The sequence below is a fragment of the Macaca nemestrina genome, chromosome 6 (assembly GCF_043159975.1).
Source record: "Macaca nemestrina isolate mMacNem1 chromosome 6, mMacNem.hap1, whole genome shotgun sequence".
Taxonomy (NCBI): domain Eukaryota; kingdom Metazoa; phylum Chordata; class Mammalia; order Primates; family Cercopithecidae; genus Macaca; species Macaca nemestrina.
In genome coordinates this window covers 176,751,379-176,774,226 of record NC_092130.1, presented here as the reverse complement: position 1 = coordinate 176,774,226, position 22,848 = coordinate 176,751,379, and the positions used below count along the sequence as shown (strand labels likewise).

The following is a 22,848-nucleotide window of genomic DNA, read 5'->3' as shown; positions in this document are numbered from 1 at the left end:
GAATCTCAGCTAGGGTGGAAATTCCAAAGTGATCAGGAAAGGCCAGATACCTGGGGAGCTGAGCCAGGAGGGCAGATCCCCTGACTCGCCGGCTGGAGTCTATTTCTGCTGAAACCCAGCTGAAAGACGCCACTGTTTTCGGTGGACATGAGGAGGTCCAGGGGGGAAAGAGAGGAAGCCCAGCTTCCTGACGAGTGAGGAGTCAGGCATGTTCTTTCCTGAGCACACATCATCACCCAGGCTACAGTCGTAGAGGCATGGGGTCAGTGCAAGCTTCAGAGAAGAAACACGGTGCATTCTGCTGCATGTCCAGGACTGGACATCCACTTCTGGGCCTGTTTCCTAAGATGTCAAAATATCTATAATTGTCAAGTGAAAACACATACAACAGGAGAAGCCGTCAAGCTGGAGAATCCTTTCCGTCACTATTTCCTGGAACACAAAGCCCTGTTCTATGGCCCTTTGCCCAGGGTGCCTCTTAAATGCCACCAGTGCCTTTTCCCATTTTGGTATTCTCCATAAAAAATTTAACTAGAAGGAAAAGAGATTGAATAACATGATTGTGGATCGTTTGATTAAAAAATGTTGCCACAAATATGATTTATGAAGGAGAGAGGCCCATTGCTATCTGTACCCCCAAACCAGAGTCTGTGTTTACCTTCCAGTGAGGGAGTGCAGGTTAAAGTCAACAGACAGAAGAATATTCTCTAAGTGTCTGTTCCATGCCTTGGGGGAAGAGGCCCTGACCATCCCTTCCTAAAATGAGATAAAGACCTAACTTAAAGTAGGGCTTGTTTATCAGCCCCTAGCTCTGACAAGTCGATTTCAGATTTCAAGTTTAGACAGCACATTTTCTAAAGGAATTTGATCCCTTCTGATTTTATTGCAAACCAGGGAGATGTGGTCACAAAAGGCCTCTTTCACAGACAGGAAGAGTTTTCACCTGGAAAAATAAACTGACAAAGACAACATTTACATATTGCTGATGATACAGTACCCTTGGAGGAAACCCTACACAGCCTTTTAGCTAATGGTGCATTTTAAAAGATGGAAATGGCAGGACATATCATAATACATCATCTGTCTGTTTCCTGTCCCTATTTTAGTGAGTTTCCCACCCAGTGCTGTCCATGGGACTACCTCGAACCAACATCTATTTTAGAGAACAAGGCTCATCACTCTAATGGCAGATCTTTAAACACTCAGTCCTGTTCACTGCTTCAAAAAGTTGTACAATGATTTTTGTTACTGTCAAACTTGAGAAAAAATAAAGGAGAAAACAGACATAGTATAAGCTTTTTATTTATTGAGAATCCACCCTGAACTGCTCATCAGGAAAACAAAGTATACGCTTGATAATTCTATAAGAGATTAACTCTGATGACAACCCTTGTCTTACACATTTTTTGCAAATCTGGCTGGTTTTATATGCAGTTAGCTACTCAAACCAACCAGATTGGGGCAGATCTGGCTTGTGTTCGGGAGCTGGGGCTGGAATCGAAATATAGTAGGTGTGAGAAGAGGCGCCTGTTATTAAAGGTAAACGGAAGAGGAGAGTTTCTGTTCACCAGCTTCTCAGCCATTACTCTAAATTCTAACCCCTTTGGCATGTTCTAGAGTGATTGAGAGTACTGCTGTGCTGCAGCCTTGCCACAATACCTCTTGAGCTAATTTGAACTTTCTGAAAAGTTTCTGTCAGATTTCATAATTTGACCGAGATTTTATAATTTCAAGATTTCACCAAAGGCTGGGTGACTTGAGCTGTCGCGGAAGGCAGAGATCACATCCTGGGGCTCTTCAGAGCTCCCCCCACTGCCACGCAGGAGGGTGCAGCAGGACGTCCATGGTGAAGCCACTAATGACATTGATATGTGTCACTTTTTACATTAAGAGCAATAATTTCCAGGCCTCGTTAATACAAACTGTCATGTGCCCTTTGGAAAAGTGTGCCTAGACTTAATAATGGTCCCTGTTGTAAAATGCTCGGATGTGTTGATCTGATTTGAAGGGGAAAAGTGGGAAAACTGCTCTGTAGCTCTAGTGGCCCAATGTTGACCCCAGGAAGCCTTGTGCCATTCTCTTCTCTGGCATTTTAAGTCAAGGTGCTGCGTCATCCTGCAGACTGGCCTAGTATCTGACAATACAGGTCCCCATGGGAAGCCTTGGAAGCTTTCAAAGCTTACATCAAAAGCATGGGTTAAAATCTGCAGTACATCTTTCCAACGTGGCAACAAAAGTTCCTTTTTATCCCTTGATCAGTGGAGCTCACCTGTAGGAAATGTTACACCTTTCTAGTAAACCGATGAATTGTCTCTTCTATATAAACTAGAGATATTCTTGACAGGCTTAAAGTCATTAACACCTCCCTGGAATGCCGGGTAGAGCCCGGAGCGCTCTGCCTCCCTTGCCTCTGCATGCTCGGAAACCCGCGGCTCCCGAAACCCTCAAGCACATTTTCCTCTTGATACTTACATCGCTGATTTATTGAAATGAGCAAAAGCTTGTATGTTGGCAGGATTGTCCCTGACACAGAGGTGTACAGTAAAACACATCTGATGTTTTCAAATAAAGACCCTGCCTTAAATTAGCAAACTCTTGGATTACTCTGACAGGTTGGCAAAATAAATAGTCACTCGACGCTTGTCACGACCTATCTGGAGACACTTTGCTGGGGTCCGGCCAAGCTGTTCGGCAGAAGGAGTGTTGGGAAGGTAGGTGAAATGTGAACGCTCCACACTGCACCTTTGTTGCTTTTCTTTAAAGATACCGTGGAAACCAAAACTTGCTTTATTTTAAAGAACCTGTTGAAAACAGGCATTTTATTTTAAATCTACCATCAGCCAATAAAGAATGGTTTGTTCTCCCTCCTTTCCTCCCTCCTGCCCACCCTCTCTTCCTTCCTTCCTTCTCCCTTTTTAAAGATATCTAAACCTTGAATGCTTTCCAAAGAACAATGCCCTACCATTGTGGATATAATCATCATGCTATTTTGCCTAAAATTTATTTGACAAATACATTTGTGAATTTTACTGTCAAATAGTCAATCCCACAGGTGGGTTTTGCCAGTTTCTCCTAGGAACTAGCACCTTGAAATTGATTTGAATTGTTCTTTTTAATAGGAAAGTAATTGAAGCAGTAATTAATGTATTTGGAGGCGTTAAACATTTATTGCTGGCATTAAACTGTGTCTAGCTGTACCTGGCACACTATCTTTCTTGCTCACTGTTTCCTTTTCAGTATCTCCATTTAGTTTTCTCAATTTATTTTTTGAGTGTAGTAGGTAAAATTATTTGCTGATAGTGACAGAAAAGAAAAATGGCATCATTTTCAGGTATTTGTCATAATTTTTAGGCTCTCTCTAGTTCTTTCGCTGTTCACTGGGGTGGGTTAAAGGTTTACTCTCTTTCTCGTAGCACTCAGAGGGGTGCACAGCACACATCTATTAAATAAATAAAAACATACAACTAGAATGGACCAACAAGCGGCCAGTCACAAAGAAACACAAGCTGATGTATGTACAATCTGAGTATAGTTCAGGGGTTTAAACCCAGAGGCTGCTCGTCCAACTCAGACAGGAGGCAGTTCACTTGACGTCTGCTTCGTCACATCTCAGTGTCTCTAGAAATTCACATGGCTGGGCAGTAGCAGAGGGATGACTTGCCTCTCACTAGCCCAGGGATAAACAGGAAGCAAAGCAGAGGCTCAGAGGGTGCATTCAACAAAAAGAAAGGCATGATTCTATAAACCTGGGACGACTGTAGGTTTAAAGGCAGCTTGCTTTTCTGGGAACAAAGGCATCCACAGAGTCCTGAACAGTGTGGGGTGGGTGGCTTGTACTTCCCAGGGCACGGTACAATCCCAGTGGCATCCTGATTGATATCCTGATGGAGGGGCTTCCAACAGCAATCAGTACCTTGCAGAGGCTACTTTGTACAGTTTTGTATGTAAGCTGATTTTAATATGGTGACATACATGACTGTTGGTAGTTCTTTAATTCAGACATTTTAGTAACTGCAATGAATTCATCTGCTTTTCAGATCTGGGTCCATTTTCTGGGGAAAAAATGGTTATTTCAACAACTTCTAACGACATAGAAGCATCTTTAAGGATTTTCAGGATGATTCGGTCCCACCCCAACACAGTCATACACAAAATACACGATTAAGTTAAAATAGCACTTTAAACCATTGCAGAGATTCAGGAGGTTTAGTGTTTTTGTTTTGTTCTTCCACATTTTCTCAGCTCAGCCTCCTGAGACTGGCCTTAGGGTGTGCATCATAATAAGCCGGACCTAAGGCCCCTGTGCATCAGCCTCTGGGGTGCTCACACACCACTCTGGGTTTTCAGTTTCACGAATTCCAGTGCCTACAATGTATTGATGTCCTGCTTGTAATCAATGCACACGGATCAGCACCGTATTCCATACTGCTGTAAGCTCATGTGAAGGGAAATGTCACTGATCTGAACACAGCAGTGGAGGTTATCTGGGAGAAGGGAGTGAGAAAATAAATGCAGGAGACACAGCGAGTTCTGTCTCAAAAAGCTGTCTTAGATTTGCTATTTTCTCTCCAGTTTCATCGCTATGACCCCAGGGATGGTCACAGTTGCGCCTACAGAACACATTTCTGTCTGTTTATGTGTTTGTTATTTGCTTTTACTTTTTCTTCTTGTCAGTCTCCGCTTCTACAATCCAAGTTCAACAAGAGAAGAAACTTACACATACTTACTAAGCTTTTGTGGGGCATACCTGGTTTCAGGCACTTCATAAATACTTAACGAGTGGAGGAATACCACTGAAACGGTGAACTAAAGCTGAAACCCAAACTCATGGTGAGTCTGTAGTAACATCTTTTCCTAAGAAAGACAGCAAGGTACCTCAGCCACCAGCTTGTGTGTTGGAAAAAAGCAGAGAGAAGGAAAAGAAAGAGAGAGAGGTTGGCGCGGAGAAGGAAAAAAAGAAAAGGAGAAAGGGAGGGAGAGAAGGATGGAGATAGGGTTTGTTTCGCTCTGTGGTGTGGCCTGAGCATTTTTGCGCACGTGTTTTTAAAAAAGTACCTGACATGTCACATTTAATCCCAGACATGCTGTCTCCAAGGTCATCAGGCTGATAAAGCAGGGTTCTGTCCTGCTTATCTGCACAGCAGTTGGCCTAATTGAAATCACCTAAACAATCAATTCCTATGCCAGGTGGTGCCAATGCTTTCACAGAGAGCCTAGTGCTTTCTTAATAATTAAACCGATTTTAAATATCACTGTCAGGATCGATTATCACTATCAACACTTTTCCCCAGTTAAACCATGCTAGTCCTTTCTGCCTTGAAAAACCAAATTGTGCAGAAAATGGCATCATGAAATGTGAAAGGCAGATAGGGGGCTATCCCTCAGGTACCGCAGAGCAGCCCACCACGTTTGGCTCTGGCGAGGGGAGGTGTGGAATGGGGCAGAGGGACAGGGGACCACTCAGGAATGAGTCTTGCAGGATCTTCAACTCAAGGGCTTCCCAGCAAGGCCTCCTCCGCTGCTTCTCTCAGATACCCCAGCTTCAGTTTTGCCGCTCCGAACAGGCCAGGTGGCGTTTATATCTTGACCTCACAGCTCACAACACTGGCTGAATGCCAAGAGGACTCGGAAAACTGAAAGTTTAGACTCAGTCTCAGGATTTCTTTGTGTAAAACTTCAGAATGAAAACGTGGCTCTGGCCGGGCGCAGTGGCTCAAGCCTGTAATCCCAGCACTTTGGGAGGCCGAGACGGGCGGATCACGAGGTCGGGAGATCGAGACCATCCTGGCTAACACAGTGAAACCCCGTCTCTACTAAAAAAATACAAAAAACAAAAAACAAACAAACAAACAAAAACTAGCCAGGCGAGGTGGCGGGCGCCTGTGGTCCCAGCTACTCGGGAGGCTGAGGCAGGAGAATGGCGGGAATCCGGGAGGCAGAGCTTGCAGTGAGCTGAGATCTGACCACTGCACTCCAGCCTGGGTGACAGAGCAAGACTCCATCTCAAAAAAAAAAAAAAAAAAAAAAAGAAAGAAAGAAAGAAAGAAAGGAAAGAAAATGTGGCTCTGAAGAGATGTTCTCCTGAGCACAAGTTCACCCTTCCCATCACAGACGTCAGACCCCTCCGAGATCTGCAATCTGCTTCTGTGTGGACATTCGGGTCCCTTTAAACTCATATGCTGTGCATCACCCATAAGGCAGTGGTATAGGTCGTGGGGACTTGGGGAGGCGATTATGTCATGGGAGTAGAGCCTGTGGGAAGAAAAGAGGCCCAGGGGAGCTTTTTCACGCCTTCAGCCACATGAGGACAGCAGTGAGAACAGCTTCCTGTGAATCTGGAAACGGGCTGTCACCAGACACCGAACCTGCTGGCATCTCAATCTTGGACTATCCAAACTCAGGAACTACGAGTAATAAATTTCTATTACTTATAAATTACCCAGTGTATGGTATTTTGTTATGTAACAGACCGGCTGGACTAAAACACAACCTGAGCTTCTAGCCAGGGCATTTCATTCCCGTGGAGTATGGACTGTTTCATGGTTCCTGCATCTGTACACTGTTCTATTGCAAACTTTTGTTGCTGATTCTTACAGAGGTCAGCATGCATTCTTTAGTGCATGGAGTCTCTCCAGTGAAGGTTAGCAATTAAACTCCTTCTCCTGGGTTTTAGTGGAGAAGGCACTCATTTTCTGTGCCTGTTACATCGATGCCACTTTCTAACTGAATGTCTTGCATGCACCCACCTTCTACCAAATTGAATCTGTTCTTCTCGGTGAGCTAGAAAAGCTCTGATTTGTTGAAGCCCACAGCCCAGTTCCTTGCCCAGACTACATGTATTTTAACTGTAGTGGCCTTTTTCCAGTTCTTACTTTTCTTCCAAGGAAGTCTTACCTCTGGCCACACTTCTGGAAAAGTCTATCCAATTTGCAAGGTAAGGCTATGTATTGAACGAATCCACAGAAGGCCTACAAAGTGCTGGGCACTCTTCTAGAAGATGAGAATAGAACGATGAGCATAATAGACTGTGGCCATGAATCCTTTTTTGAAAGAAATGAAGAAAAAACAAGGAAACAATTCAAAATGTGAGAATAAGACAAATCAGAACAAATGGGTAAATAAATGAATGGGAGGGGGCTGCAGGGCAGTGACTCCCATGAGAGAGAAAGAGCCCTAAGTACAGGGTTTCTAGACTGAATTTTCCCACTAATTTATTTCCAGTGCCAACAATACAGTAGGGCACTGAATAGAGAGTTTAGGGAAAGCTGTTCTGAGAAGATCACATTTTAGCAGAGACCTCATGAAGAGAAGCAGGAGAAACGTGGAGACCTTGAGTGACTGTGTGCAGAGAGAACAGCAGCAGGTTTTTGAGCCCTGAATGAGAAAAGGTTCAGCCCTGAATGAGAATAGGTTCAGCCCTGAATGGGAATAGGTTGAGCCCTGAGTGGGAATAGGTTCAGCCCTGAATGGGAATAGGTTCAGCCCTGAATGGGAATAGGTTCAGTCTTGAATGGGAATAGGTTGAGCCCTGAGTGGGAATAGGTTCGGTCCTGAATGGGAATAGGTTGAGCCCTGAATGGGAATAGGTTCAGTCGTGAATGGAAATAGGTTCAGCCCTGAATGAGAATAGGCTCAGTCCTGAATGGGAATAGGTCGAGCTCTGAATGAGAATAGGTTCAGCCCTGAATGGGAACAAGTTCAGCCCTGAATGGGAACAGGTTGAGCCTTGAATGAGAATAGGTTCAGCCCTGAATGGGAACAAGTTCAGCCCTGAATGGGAATAGGTTCAGCCCTGAAAGGGAACAGGTTCAGCCCTTTTAGAGACCAGTCATGACAGCAAGAAGTTCAGGGAGGTGCGAGGGGCCAGGTCATGTGGAACAGTGGAGTCATGTGGGACCATGGAGTCATGTGGGACTGTGGAGTCATGTGGAACAGTGGAGTCATGTGGAACAGTGGAGTCATGTGGGACTGTGGAGTCATGTGGAACAGTGGAGTCATGTGGGACTGTGGAGTCATGTGGAACAGTGGAGTCATGTAGGACTGTGGAGTCATGTGGAACAGTGGAGTCATGTGGGACTGTGGGATCGTCTGGGACCACGGAGTCATGTGAGACTGTGGAGTCATGCGGGACTGTGGGATCGTCTGGGACCACGGAGTCATGTGGAACAGTGGAGTCATGTGGGACTGTGGGATCGTCTGGGACCATGGAGTCATGTAGGACTGTGGAGTCATGCGGGACTGTGGGATCGTCTGGGACCACGGAGTCATGTGGAACAGTGGAGTCATGTGGGACTGTGGGATCGTCTGGGACCATGGAGTCATGTAGGACTGTGGAGTCATGTGTGACTGTGGGATCGTCTGGGACCACGGAGTCATGTGGAACAGTGGAGTCATGTGGGACTGTGGGATCGTCTGGGACCACGGAGTCATGTAGGACTGTGGAGTCATGTGTGACTGTGGGATCGTCTGGGACCACGGAGTCATGTGGGACTGTGGAGTCATGTGGGACTGTGGGATCGTCTGGGGCCACGGAGTCATGTGGAACAGTGGAGTCATGTGGGACTGTGGGATCGTCTGGGACCATGGAGTCATGTAGGACTGTGGAGTCATGCGGGACTGTGGGATCGTCTGGGACCACGGAGTCATGTGGAACAGTGGAGTCATGTGGGACTGTGGGATCGTCTGGGACCATGGAGTCATGTAGGACTGTGGAGTCATGCGGGACTGTGGGATCGTCTGGGACCACGGAGTCATGTGGAACAGTGGAGTCATGTGGGACTGTGGGATCGTCTGGGACCATGGAGTCATGTAGGACTGTGGAGTCATGTGTGACTGTGGGATCGTCTGGGACCACGGAGTCATGTGGAACAGTGGAGTCATGTGGGACTGTGGGATCGTCTGGGACCACGGAGTCATGTAGGACTGTGGAGTCATGTGTGACTGTGGGATCGTCTGGGACCACGGAGTCATGTGGGACTGTGGAGTCATGTGGGACTGTGGGATCGTCTGGGGCCACGGAGTCATGTGGAACAGTGGAGTCATGTGGGACTGTGGGATCGTCTGGGACCATGGAGTCATGTAGGACTGTGGAGTCATGCGGGACTGTGGGATCGTCTGGGACCACGGAGTCATGTGGAACAGTGGAGTCATGTGGGACTGTGGGATCGTCTGGGACCACGGAGTCATGAGGGCTTCTGGATATTTTTCTAGTAGTAAAAGGGAACCATTGGGTAGCTCGTAAGAAGGCTTGCCCGTTCTCATGTATTTTAAATGGAATCAAAATTTTTTCTCTGGAGAATGGCTTACTGGGAATTAGAGAAAAATAGATATAAGAACATGTTAAGCAAATAGTTACATTATTTATAAAATTAATTATCAAAAGTGAAAGTTCCAAGTAGAGAATGTGCAGGGTTCAATTATAATCAATGACGATCTATGTCAGTATAAGGCTTACCCGGGGATCAAAAAACTTATTTTAAGAAATCACTCATGGAAATCTTGTCATTGAAGATTATTTTTAACCTGTGAGTAACTGATCCAGAAAGAGACACTGGAAGGTCATTCCTGTCTGGGGTGCATGAGATGAGGAACTCTTGAGCTGATTGGACAGGGGCCAGATCACAGAGGCAGCAGGCTGAGATTGATGATGTAGGGTCTTGCAAATAATGTAGGGATTTGGATCCAGTCCCCTAGAACAATGGGAAGCCATGGAGGGTGCCAGCCAGTGAATTCATGACCCACTTGTTGAATTTAAAAGGCCCACAAAGCTGGACTGAAGATAATGAATGGAGGAGAATCACAGGGTTGGGAGGAGGCTGGTCTGTACCTTAACAGGGGCCCCATGAGGACACAGCAATGTGGGCAGGAGAGGCTGGCAAGTGAGACAGAGAAACAGGATAGGGAGAGTTCTCGGGACCTACTGACAGAAAGTGGGAGGTTGCAGTGGGGTATGGAGTGTGGCCCCAAAGGTCCTGGCATACACAATGAATGGGTGGCTCTGCCCTTTGCTGATGAGAGAAACGCTGAAGGAGGTGCTGAGGTCAGTGATTTATAATCCAGAGACTGCAGCCTTCTCCTTTTCCAAGTCACCACCTAATGGGCCTTAGATGCCATGTTAAGTTACAAGGAAGCTTTTAAAATGTGTTCTTCAGGTCATTGGTCGGAGCAAAGGACTTTTGGATGAGACCTCAAAGCACGGGCAACAAAAGCAAAAATGAACAAATGGGATTCCATTAAGCTAAAAAGCTTCTGCAAAGCAAAGGACACAATCAGCAGAGTGAAGATACAATCCACGGAATAGGAGAAAATATTTGCAAGCTATCAATTTCATAAGGGATTAGTAACCAGAATATATAGGAAGCTCAAACAACTCAGATGCAAAAAACACATAATCTGGTTTAAAAATGGGTAAAAGATCTGAATAAACATTTCTCAAAAGAAAACAGACAAATGGCCGACAGTTGTATGAAAAAAGTTCTCAACATCACTAGTCACTGGGGAAATGCAAATCCAAACCACAATGAGATATCATCTTACTCCAGTTAGAATGGCTTTTATCAAAACCACAGGGACTAACAGATGCTGGCAAGGATGCAGACAGGGGAATGCTCACACGTTGTTGGTGGGAATGTAAATTAGCATAGCTACTACAGAGAACAGTATTGAGGGTCCTCAAAAAATTAAAAATAGAGTGACCATATGATCCGGCAATCCCACTACTCGGTGTGTGAAGGAAATCAAAATATTGAAGAAATACCTGCTCTCCCATGTTTATTGCAGCTCTATTCACAATAGCCAAGATACGGAATCAACCTAAGTGCTTATCAATGGATAAATGGATTTTTAAAAATTATATATATAATTTAATATTACTCAGCCATGAAAAATGCCATCCTGTCATTTGCATCAACATGGATGGAGCTGGAGGTCATCGTGTTAAATGCCATAACCCAGGCACAGACAGACAAATAATACATGTTCTCACTCATATGTGGGAGCTAAGCATGTGGAATTAATGAAGATAGAGAGATGATCATTGGCTTCCAAAGGCTGGGAAGTGGAGAGAAGAAGGGCGATGAAGAGAATTGGTTAACGGGAATAAAAATACAGTTAGACAGAAGGAGTAAGATCCAGTGGTCAAAAACACAGTAGGGTGAGTATAATAACAACATTGTACTGCATAGATCAAAAAAGCTACAAGAGAAGAATTAGAATAACCCCAGTACAAAGAAAAGCTAAACATTGGAGGTGATAGATATCCGAATTACCCTCATTTGATCAATACATATTGTACTGAATGCATGCAATATCAAAATATTGCATATTTCCACCAAAGAATGTACAACTCTTATGAATAATATCTGAAAAAATATTTTCTGCAGAAGATAAATAGACTCTGGTTTTAATTTAAAAGCCTACGCTTTTATAGTCATGTACCACATAATGATGCTTCAGTCAATGACAAACCACATATATGAAGGGGGTCCCATATATTTATAATACTACATATATTTTTTGAGATGGCATCTCACTCTGTCACCCAGGCTGGAGTTCAGTGGCATGATCTCAGCTCACTGCAACCTCTGTCTCCCAGGTTCAAGCAATTCTCCTGCCTCAGCCTCCCGAGTAGCTAGGGTTACAGGCACATGCCACCACACCCAGCTAATTTTTTCGTATTTTTAGTAGAGACAAGGTTTCGCCATGTTGGCCAGACTATGTCTCGAACTCCTGACCTCAGGTGATCTGCGCACCTTGGCTTCCCAAAGTGCTGGGATTACAGATGTGAGCCGTCATGCCCAGCCTATAACTCTATTTTTTAACTATACCTTTTGTATGTTTAAATATATTTAGATACATAGATATGTACCATTGTGCTACGATTGCCTACAGTACAGTAACATGCTGCACATGTTTGTAGCCCAGGAGCAACAGGCTACACCATGTAGCCTAGGTGTGCAGTAGGCTACAACATCAAGTTTGTGTAGGGACACTCTAGAATGTTTGCACAAAGACGAAAATGCCTCAGGACACATTTCTCAGAACATGTCCTGGTTAAGCAAGGCATGACTGTTTTTCACTCTTCTGATTATCATCCAGACACATATATTGATATATAGTTTAGATGTTTAATAACAGGTGGGAGGGTACAGTCTTCACAGCACCCTCCACTTTTCAGTATCCAGAATTTAATTTTGTACATGCAGTTCCTCCTACGTTGATAGCCCAGTCAACAAAAATCAGCTCTTGTGTACTGGTGGCATGAACTCAAGAGATGATCTGAGAGGAGAGAATCGAAGAGGTGGAGAGAAGGAAAGAATGCCTACTTTGGTCTATGTAGTAAAGGCAGTTGGTCAAACAGAGAAGAAAAAAATGCCTAGACAGTAGCTGGTGAGAGAGTTAAGTTTTGAAGTGCTTGGCAGAAAATTGGGGGCTGTATCAGTCAGGACAGGCAGCAACATGCTGCAGTAATGACCACCCCCAACAACAACATCTCAGTGGCAAGTACCATGAGAGACTGCTTTTTCGCTTACTGTTACGTACACATGATGGTGTTCTTTCCACAGATGGCTGGTCTTCTGAGTCATTGTCATTCTCCTTCTGGGATGCAGGCTGAAGAGCAGCCACAAGTGAAGTGTTGCCTGTCACCTCAGCAGTGGGAAAAAGGGCACTTCCTCTTTTTTCAGGAACTACTCTCATTTTTCCTGCTGAATGTGACCATGTTGGCCTGTGGGTGACTCAGACCACCTTTGCTCCCTTCTCAGTGGCCAAATCCCATCATATGACCACCAACGAGTTGGATAGGGCAAGGCCGTAATGTTCCCATAGGGAACAGCGCTTTCAATCAAGGAAGAATCATGCCTTCTGCTTTAGGACAGAAGGAAATGTGATCTCCTAACACTCACAGTAGATCATGAGCACACCTTCATGTGAAAATACTGTGGGCACTGTGCATAAAATATGAGTTGCTTTAATTATCTCTGTGGTGGCAGTTCCTTCCTCAAAGTCACATTTGTCCTCACCTCAACTGGGCTTCACACCTCTCAGAGTCACAGGGCTGGACAGGGTCTTCTTCACCTGAAGCAATTCATTCTGAGATGTATTTTCTCCCATTCTGTAGGTTCCCTGTTCACTCTGATACTAGTTTCTTTTGCTGTGCAGAAGCTCTTCAGTTACATCCCATTTGTCAATTTTGGCTTTTGTTGCCATTGTTTTTGGTATTTTAGTCATGAGGTCTTTGCCCATGCCTTGTCCTGAATGGTATTGCCTAGGCTTTCTTCCAGGGTTTTTATGGTTTTAGGTCTTCCGTTTAAGTCTTTACTCCATCTTGAGTTAATTTTTGTATAAGGTATACAAATTTTTGTATAAGGTATAGTTTTGTATAAGGAAGGGATCCAGTTTTGGTTTTCTGCATATGGCTCACCACCACCAGCCCTCCCAACAGACAAGGCCTGGTCAAGACGACAGACACTGAAAGCTGTGTCCTCTCAGCATGGAGCAGAGAGGCCTTGTGGTCGAATTACCCTGGGATTGAGTTACTAGAAGCACGCTCAAAATGAAGAACAGTTGCTTCTAAAAATAGGAAAAAGAAACACACATGGATGAAAGTCAAAGAGGAGAAAAGGCAGAACAAAAGCCATTTGGCTTTATAAACATCCACAAGATTTTAAAGTAGGGTTCCATCCTGTCCCTTTGGAACAACAACGGCTATGACGGAAAAGCAGCCAGGTTCCGTTTTCCTACAAGACCTGCTTTTTCAGCCCCTTGGTGAAATGTGATGTAGCAGCAGAGAGGCCCAGCCTGCACCCTGAGATCATAGCAGTGCTGTGGGTGGCTTCACCTTTAACCCCTTGAGGCCACCAAACATCCATTACCTGGTCAGGCGGAGTTGAAGACGAGTCTCACAGGCCTCTTACCTGAGCCCACAGGCAAACTGTCTTCCCCGGATCTGGGACAGAATTCCTTCAGAATCCCACGCATGGGCAAGGCGGCTTCGAGTGGACTTGCAGCTGTTGAGAACTGACCTTGCAGTGGGAGCTTGGGCCTGACTCCTCAAAGTGTTTCCCACAGGCTAACTGTCTCCCAGAGCCTGTCTCCCAGAGCCTGTCTCCCAGAGCCTAAACTGTCTTTCAGAGTCCAACTAACTGCCTCCCAGAGCCTGTCTCCCAGAGCCTAAACTGTCTTTCAGAGTCTAACTAACTGTCTCCCAGAGCCTGTCTCCCAGAGCCTAACTAACTGTCTCCCAGAGCCTAAACTGTCTTTCAGAGTCCAACTAACTGTCTTCCAGAGCCTAAACTGTCTTTCAGAGTCCAACTAACTGTCTCCCAGAGCCTAAACTGTCTTTCAGAGTCCAACTAACTGTCTTCCAGAGCCTAAACTGTCTTTCAGAGTCCAACTAACTGTCTCCCAGAGCCTAAACTGTCTTTCAGAGTCCAACTAACTGTCTCCCAGAGCCTAAACTGTCTTTCAGAGTCCAACTAACTGCCTCCCAGAGCCTAAACTGTCTTTCAGAGTCTAACTAACTGTCTCCCACAGCCTGTCTCCCAGAGCCTAACTAACTGTCTCCCAGAGCCTAAACTGTCTTTCAGAGTCCAACTAACTGTCTCCCAGAGCCTGTCTCCCAGAGCCTAAACTGTCTTTCAGAGTCTAACTGTCTCCCAGAGCCTAAACTGTCTTTCAGAGTCTAACTAACTGTCTCCCAGAGCCTAACTAACTGCCTCCCAGAGCCTAAACTGTCTTTCAGAGTCCAACTAACTGTCTCCCAGAGCCTAAACTGTCTTTCAGAGTCCAACTAACTGTCTCCCAGAGCCCAAACTGTCTTTCAGAGTCTGTCTCCCAGAGCCTGTCTCCCAGAGCCTAAACTGTCTTTCAGAGTCCAACTAACTGTCTCCCAGAGCCTGTCTCCCAGAGCCTAAACTGTCTTTCAGAGTCCAACTAACTGTCTCCCAGAGCCTAACTAACTGCCTCCCAGAGCCTAAACTGTCTTTCAGAGTCCAACTAACTGTCTCCCAGAGCCTAAACTGTCTTTCAGAGTCCAACTAACTGTCTCCCAGAGCCTAAACTGTCTTTCAGAGTCCAACTAACTGCCTCCCAGAGCCTAAACTGTCTTTCAGAGTCTAACTAACTGTCTCCCACAGCCTGTCTCCCAGAGCCTAACTAACTGTCTCCCAGAGCCTAAACTGTCTTTCAGAGTCCAACTAACTGTCTCCCAGAGCCTGTCTCCCAGAGCCTAAACTGTCTTTCAGAGTCTAACTGTCTCCCAGAGCCTGTCTCCCAGAGCCTAAACTGTCTTTCAGAGTCTAACTAACTGTCTCCCAGAGCCTAACTAACTGCCTCCCAGAGCCTAAACTGTCTTTCAGAGTCCAACTAACTGTCTCCCAGAGCCTAAACTGTCTTTCAGAGTCCAACTAACTGTCTCCCAGAGCCCAAACTGTCTTTCAGAGTCTGTCTCCCAGAGCCTGTCTCCCAGAGCCTAAACTGTCTTTCAGAGTCTGTCTCCCAGAGCCTGTCTCCCAGAGCCTAAACTGTCTTTCAGAGTCCAACTAACTGTCTCCCAGAGCCTGTCTCCCAGAGCCTAAACTGTCTTTCAGAGTCCAACTAACTGTCTCCCAGAGCCTAACTAACTGCCTCCCAGAGCCTAAACTGTCTTTCAGAGTCCAACTAACTGTCTCCCAGAGCCTAACTAACTGCCTCCCAGAGCCTAAACTGTCTTTCAGAGTCCAACTAACTGCCTCCCAGAGCCTAAACAGTCTTTCAGAGTCCAACTAACTGTCTCCCAGAGCCTGTCTCCCAGAGCCTAAACTGTCTTTCAGAGTCCAACTAACTGTCTCCCAGAGCCTAACTAACTGCCTCCCAGAGCCTAAACTGTCTCCCAGAGCCTAACTAACTGCCTCCCAGAGCCTAAACTGTCTTTCAGAGTCCAACTAACTGTCTCCCAGAGCCTAACTAACTGCCTCCCAGAGCCTAAACTGTCTTTCAGAGTCTAACTAACTGTCTCCCAGAGCCTAAACTGTCTCCCAGAGCCTAACTAACTGCCTCCCAGAGCCTAAACTGTCTTTCAGAGTCCAACTAATTGTCTCCCAGAGCCTAACTAACTGTCTCCCAGAGCCTAAACTGTCTTTCAGAGTCCAACTAACTGTCTCCCAGAGCCTAACTAACTGCCTCCCAGAGCCTAAACTGTCTTTCAGAGTCTAACTAACTGTCTCCCAGAGCCTGTCTCCCAGAGCCTAAACTGTCTTTCTGAGTCCAACTAACTGTCTCCAAGAGCCTAAACTGAGTCCAACTAACTGTCTCCCAGAGCCTAACTAACTGCCTCCGAGAGCCTAAACTGTCAGCTCTGCAGGGTACTGTTCCCCGCCACCTTCAAAGCCAACTCAGCACGATTCACCTGGTGAGTGGTAGGCAGGGCAAATGGTCCCCTACTCACCTTTGTTGACTTTTCATTGACAAATTGCCTTTGTCCGTACAAGAAATGCATTCTCAAGATATATCTTAAATGTCCCCTGGTTGTGAACATGGCTGAGGGTGCTATGAAATAATAAGTAGTCTTTGTCTCCAAATAATAATTCTAGTATAGGATCAAAAGCAAATGCATCAAGCTTTGTAACAGGTGACAGCCCCAGCCTGGGGGTTTGGGACGCCTTGACCAGCAGCCTGAAAACCTGGCTTCATGGTGAGGAAAGGCATTGCCATCCCTTTCTAGGGCTGCGGAATCTTAGCAGATCCTGAGAGCTTCATTTCATCTGCAAACACCAACAGAAGCATTTTGCTTTTTTTCATTTGGGGGATACAGAAGGTTTTAAAAATCATTTTAATTTTGACACTTAACTGGGATAAGAACGAAGAAACCCTCTTAGAAAAAGAAAGGAAATTTTCACTTGAAATAAACCACCCTAACTGTCTGATGCTATCATCAGCTCCTGCCAGGACTCTAGTGGGTAACTGAGGCCACCTTTCACCCTAATGAGTCCATCCATCCTGATGGCATCACCACGAGAAGACACCTCACGTCCACCTGCATCAACACTCATCGAGGGTGGGTGGAAACTATCAAGGGCGGGTGGAAACTCAATGAACACCTTCTCTCCCACAGGGATCCCCAAGTGTCACAGCCCCTAACAGCCTGCTCTGTGTGACCCCAAGGACTCACCCAGCTGGCTGCACCCCCATGGTGCGGTGGCCCTCCTCTGCTTCTCTGCAAATGATGTGAGGCAAATGTTACTGGAGAGCCTTCTTCCTGCCTTCTGGAGCGATTGTTCTTAAAGTGAGCTCCTTAGGGCACTGCCCTGCCCCCCAGCTGTGCCCTGGAGCTCAGATGCCCAAATCCAGTGCTGAAGCCCATAGGCCACCCGTGGGAATGCCAAAGGACATGAAGCCAGGGGAAGTATGCTCCCAATCGGAAAATTTTCATAATATAAAAAGTCTTCATTTCATGCCTAATTGTCTTTTAGAATTAAATGTAAGCTCATATCAAATTTAGCACAAATGTATAAACCTAATTATTTTTAGTTTAGTGTAGAGATTATGTAGAATTTTGTAACTCAACTAGTTTGAGAACCACTTGAAAGGGTGCAGCAACAACAGGCCAATTAAACAGGAAATTCTTGTCCTCTTCAAAGAGGAGAAGATGAGAACAGAGACTAAGAAGGATAAAGGAGAGAGTAAGACCAGGAAATACTGCCCAGAAAGAGGAGGCAGGATTTAGCGATTCAACAGATGAGAAAGAGAAGGACAGAGAGAAGCAGGAAACTATTAAAAGGTAGGAGTCTGATTCCATGGGCAGAAATGATTTTTACAATGAGAAAAGTTGCCCATAATTCTTGACCGCAATGTATTTTACAATACTGTAAGCAGTTATTTCAATTTCTTCTGACTACACAAATTCCCTTTTTGTGCTTTAATTTCATGGTATCTTTAATCCATATTGATAATGAAAATAAGACCTAACATTTACATAACATGCTACAATTTTAATGCATAAGATTTTATATAATTTATTCCTTCAAATAATGCCTTACGTAAACACGGCTTTTATTTAATTTTTATGAATGGGGAAACACAGGAGTAAGAAAGAAAATTATATGCCTTTGATCGTGCAGGAAATATGCGCTAACATTGGACTTAGAATGGAAGTCCCTAACTCCCAGTCAAACACATGCACTCTTCCTCATGGACATATGAATTCTGGGTAATGGATAGGCTGAAAGCAACGACCTTGCCAGAGAAGTCTATCATTAGCAGTGTATTGCTGATTAAATGGATAAAATTATTCTAAAGAAGCTTCAACAATGGAAATCTTGAGTTTATTCCTTTAGACATTCTCTCCGCATTTCTCCCCCATTTCTTCTACAGTTGACCCACTTCTGTCTTAACACAATTTTTAAAATTATGGATATGTAATTAAGTGGCTCATTGGTGACGTTTTTGAGGAAATTTTGAAATAGTGCATTAATTTCTGAAAAGAGACATGCAAGATTTTTCTCCAAACCCTCAGAACTTGGGCACCACCCCAATCAAACTGTTTCTCAGAACATGGGTGTAAATACACCAATTAGCCGTTCACTGAATGAAGGGTGCTATTGAAAATTACAAAACACATGCACGATTGTTGAAAAGCTTACTGAATGTCTTCCCTTCCACAATTCAAATATTATTCAAACCAGTGATTAAAGTTAAGGGTTGTTTCCAATAAACAACTCACACCATATATTGCCTTTCAATTACCAAATTGTTCATGCTATTGGCCATTATCAGGCCACTCGATTAACAGGACAATGGAAAAAGTAATTCAGATTCCAGCTTAAAGATCTCCTCTTCTCTCTTCCCAATTAACACTTACAACATGCTGGCCACAGGCAATTCTCAGAATGCTTTGCCTGACTTAATTTTGCTTTTAGCACTCAGTGCCAGGAATACCTAGAAAATTATCTACTAATTATCTGGCATTATCTATGTTGGTTCATGTCTAAAGAAGAGCTCATCTAATTACAAGCCCCTTTGCTATTTGACTCTAAAGAGTGGGTTTAACTGAGAATTTCTCCAAAAGGGCTTGCACTAAGGGCTGGTAATTATGTGCTTTGCGTTCTTTGGAGGGAGTTCTCTCAGGTATCAACAACAAACAGTTACTGAAAGAATGCTTTCACAGCAGGTGCGCTGTAAGCAATAATTACTTTGTGACATTTCCAGTGTTTTCTTCTACTGGACAATTAGCAAACAGTATGCTAACTTATCCCTAACATTCTCAAGAGAACTCTGAACTCTCACACCCCTTCTAAAAAAAATCCATGGAATCTTCTACAGAGTAGACCTGCTGTAATAGTAAAAAGTGAGTGCCCTCTGAGCAGGTGTTTTTTGAACATGTTTAGGATCAAAGAAATAAAATTTGATTTTACAGTAGGTTGGCATCTAGTCTTAGTATGCTACTGAGAACATGAGGTGTTATAAATTGTCAGGGCTGAAGAGGTATATTAATGACTGAATTTATGTGACTGCTTTATCCATTTAATATGAGCAAGTGAACATACCCCTAGCAGGCTAAAAAATTCTGAAATAGTAGCTAAAACAAAGAAGCACCTTTAATTCCTAGGGTAAAACGGCACCATTATTATTGTCTTCCTTTAAATTTTAAAGCAATTACAAACCTCAAGTTAAAAGTATGATTTAAATAATTTTTTTTTCATGAACTGGGGAGAAATTGACTGGCCTTATGCCCCATCACACTTAGATACTCTGTGAAGCATTTTCAACCAAAAAGGACACTCTCCTACATAACAGAACTGTAAATGGCAAAATCAGGAAGCTAGTGCTGATAAGTGATGAGCTTCTAATTCTCATACTACAGTTAAATTTCATCAATTGTCCTAATAATGTCTTTCTCTAAAAAAATTTAACAAGTTTTTAAACAGTGTGCTACGTTTAGTTGCCATGTGTTAGTCTCTGGCCTTCCAAAGGGAAAAATTTACAGGACTGCAAATACTACTAGTGGACATGGTTAGTTTGTGGGCTGAGCTGTCCCTTCAGAAGTACTGCCTCACCTGGAAACTGTCATTATTAATTTTCAACTGATGGCACTTAAATGACCAAAGCATCAATATTATTATTATCATCATCATCGATGGTGGTGGTGAAGTGGATCACAGGTTTTTTTTTTTGTTTTTTTTTTTTAATATTTCTTCACAAGGGGCAGAAAAGTGGCAGCAATCCCTCCAAAGTACAAAAGATGTTGCTGTCCAAATCAGAGTGGACAATGGCAGGTTGGAGAAGCAATGCATTTCTCAGCAGAGCTATGGTGAGAGGCTGACTAGGAAACTGAGAACATTGAATGGGACTTGCTGACTACACCTGTGTCAGGGGTGAAAACCCTACCTTTCCAATTCCTCACGGAGTTCTTGCCATATTCTCACACCTCCAGAATTGGAGAGGTGATGGGCTACTGACTGGTAACTTCATATTCTTATCCTTTCTAGGTCCCTCTGTCTCCATTAATTTCATTACCTTCCAGGTCACCATTGCTTCTCACCTGGATGTCTATAGTCACTTCCCCAGCTGTTATCTTGGCTTCCGCTGCCACCTGTCTACAACTCACTATACATGCAGCAGGAAAAACGCCTAAGTAACATTTAAATTTAATCATTCTGCTTGCTGCTTAAAACCATCTAAAAGCCTCCTAACACAATGTGATGAAATCAGTATTTCCAACCTTTATATGGCAAAGGACAATAGTGTTGTCTATTCAGTATCCATTATTCTCTTATGTCTTCTTACCAGAACGCCTCTTTGAGAATCATAAATATGTACAGCTTAGTTAAAAAACAAAGAAAGAAACAAACAACCCCACCCCACCCCCACCCCCAGATTTCTAACCACTCTTGCAACTGTGAGTAACCAGCCTTGTGAAATAATTCTGGCCAATGATACATAATTCTACTAGAAAGTTCTGAGAGAATTTTGACGTTTCCTGATGCAAGATTTACAGCACCCTGGTTGCCTTTTCTTCCTTTTTTTTCTGAGTGGGATACAATTGTGATTAGTATTAAGACTAATATCACTTTTTTCATTTAAATTTTGTGTTCTTTTCTCTTTTAAAATTTGTTATAGTTCTGAAATGTATTATGCTTTCTTTGTTTACTCATAAGTTTTCCCCTAGGTTTTCAGATGGATGATTAGTTTTTTTTTTTTAGGTTTCTGTAAAATCTGATGACTGACACTTTTGAACCTTTAAATTAACACTAAAAACTACCTCACTTCAGACTTCCAATTACCTGATAAAACTAATCCATATGTATTGAACCTATCGTAGTCAAGACTGGATTACTTGCCCATAGGTACAATTGATACATGGCCCTGTGAGGACCTGCATCTGCTGGGACCCATCTAGTTCTTGGACTTGGATTTCTTCCATTCTCCGGTTATTTACTTCACTATGTTTCATTCTCATCTCAAGACCTCCCCTAAGTTAATACCCACACCCATACACACATCCGTCCCTCCCCCAAACCTTTCTTTTATTTTGTCCACAGCACTACTCGCTCGAGATGTTATGTTCACCTTTTTATTACCTGACTCTAATGCTGGAATGTGCATTTTATATGGATAGGGCCCTCATCTGAGCTTCTTTCACTGAACAGGTGATACTTAAAACAATAGTGGTGGACACTTAGTAAATATCTGCTAAATAAATAGAATGAACAGCTCTAACTCTAAGGTGCAATTTATTTAATTATCAAAATTCTGAACATGATATAAAGTTATAAGGTGTTCTTTTGGAATTTTACAATGAAAAAGACAATACATATATGGAAATTTAATACTTGAATTGTCATGGCTCATGTGTTTTTGCTCTGTGGTCCCATCTACAAGGAAAGAAAAATTTTAGACATGAGATTTCTGGGAGATAATGAAATGAACAGGCTTAGTTTGTTGGGCTTGTCTGTTTTCTGTTTGTTCTTATTGGTTACTTTCTATCGCTGATCATTTGGGGAGATTTGTAAAAGGAGAAGGAATAAGCCACTATTTTGTTTCTGCTATTTTTGGAGCAAACTATTATATCTATGTTACCTCTCTAGTCATCCCCTTTTAAAAATTCTGTTTATTTGCATTCATTATCTTCTTAATTAGTATTGCTATTAATATCACTTTTTCATTTTAATCTTTTTTTGTTATGTTCTCTCTTAAAATTGATTATAGTACTTAAATTTATTAACCTTTTATTTTAGTGTATGTTTTTCCTAAGTGTTTAGAGGGATGATTAGTTTTTTAAAATTAGATTTCCGTTGTATTCTCAAAAATTTATTTAAAGTTAAAAAAAGCTCCAATTTTTATTTTAAACATATACTCATAACCTTACATGCCTAAAGTTGTTTATCATTATGCTATACTGTTTTCCGAATTCATGTATTATTTTCTCTGTAGTCTCGGGATTACTTAATAATGGGCTTAGTGATTTCCAAATGTATGAAAATGTGTTATTGTTGTTGGCTGTGAGGTTGGGGAACACTCTATGACCCTAATTATTTAGAATGCATTGTGTCTTGTTGTCCAATTCATGTTCTATTTTCAAAAATATAACAAAATGTGTATTCTTATTGAATATAAATTTTTAAACTTTTAGATAAAAGTGTTGATTGATCATGTTATTTATGCTTTTTATATCTTTCTTACTTTTGTTCTTTCAATATTACTATACCAGTTCATCAAAGGACTAGTTGAAATTTATTTTCCATCTATCCCCCTTATCCTGTTTGTTCAATTATAATTTCAAAATTATACTTTTAAGCACATTTATATTAAAGACTTTCATATATTTGGATCAATTGTTCTTACTAGTATATAAAATCACTTTTGTCCTGTGAT

At 43.1% G+C, this 22,848-nt stretch overlaps 1 long non-coding RNA gene across 2 annotated transcripts in view; it reads left to right on the top strand.

Annotated features, from left to right (window-relative positions):
• The first annotated feature begins 15,866 nt into the window (after positions 1–15,866).
• The window catches only part of LOC105489448 (uncharacterized), a 52,221-nt gene continuing 45,239 nt past the window's right edge, over positions 15,867–22,848 (top strand). Inside the window, exon 1 of one of the 2 annotated variants that reach the window (XR_011625176.1) lies at positions 15,867–16,387. This is a non-coding gene — a long non-coding RNA (uncharacterized lncRNA). The remainder of the gene's footprint in view (positions 16,388–22,848) is intronic. The other variant, XR_011625177.1, reaches the window with a different exon arrangement.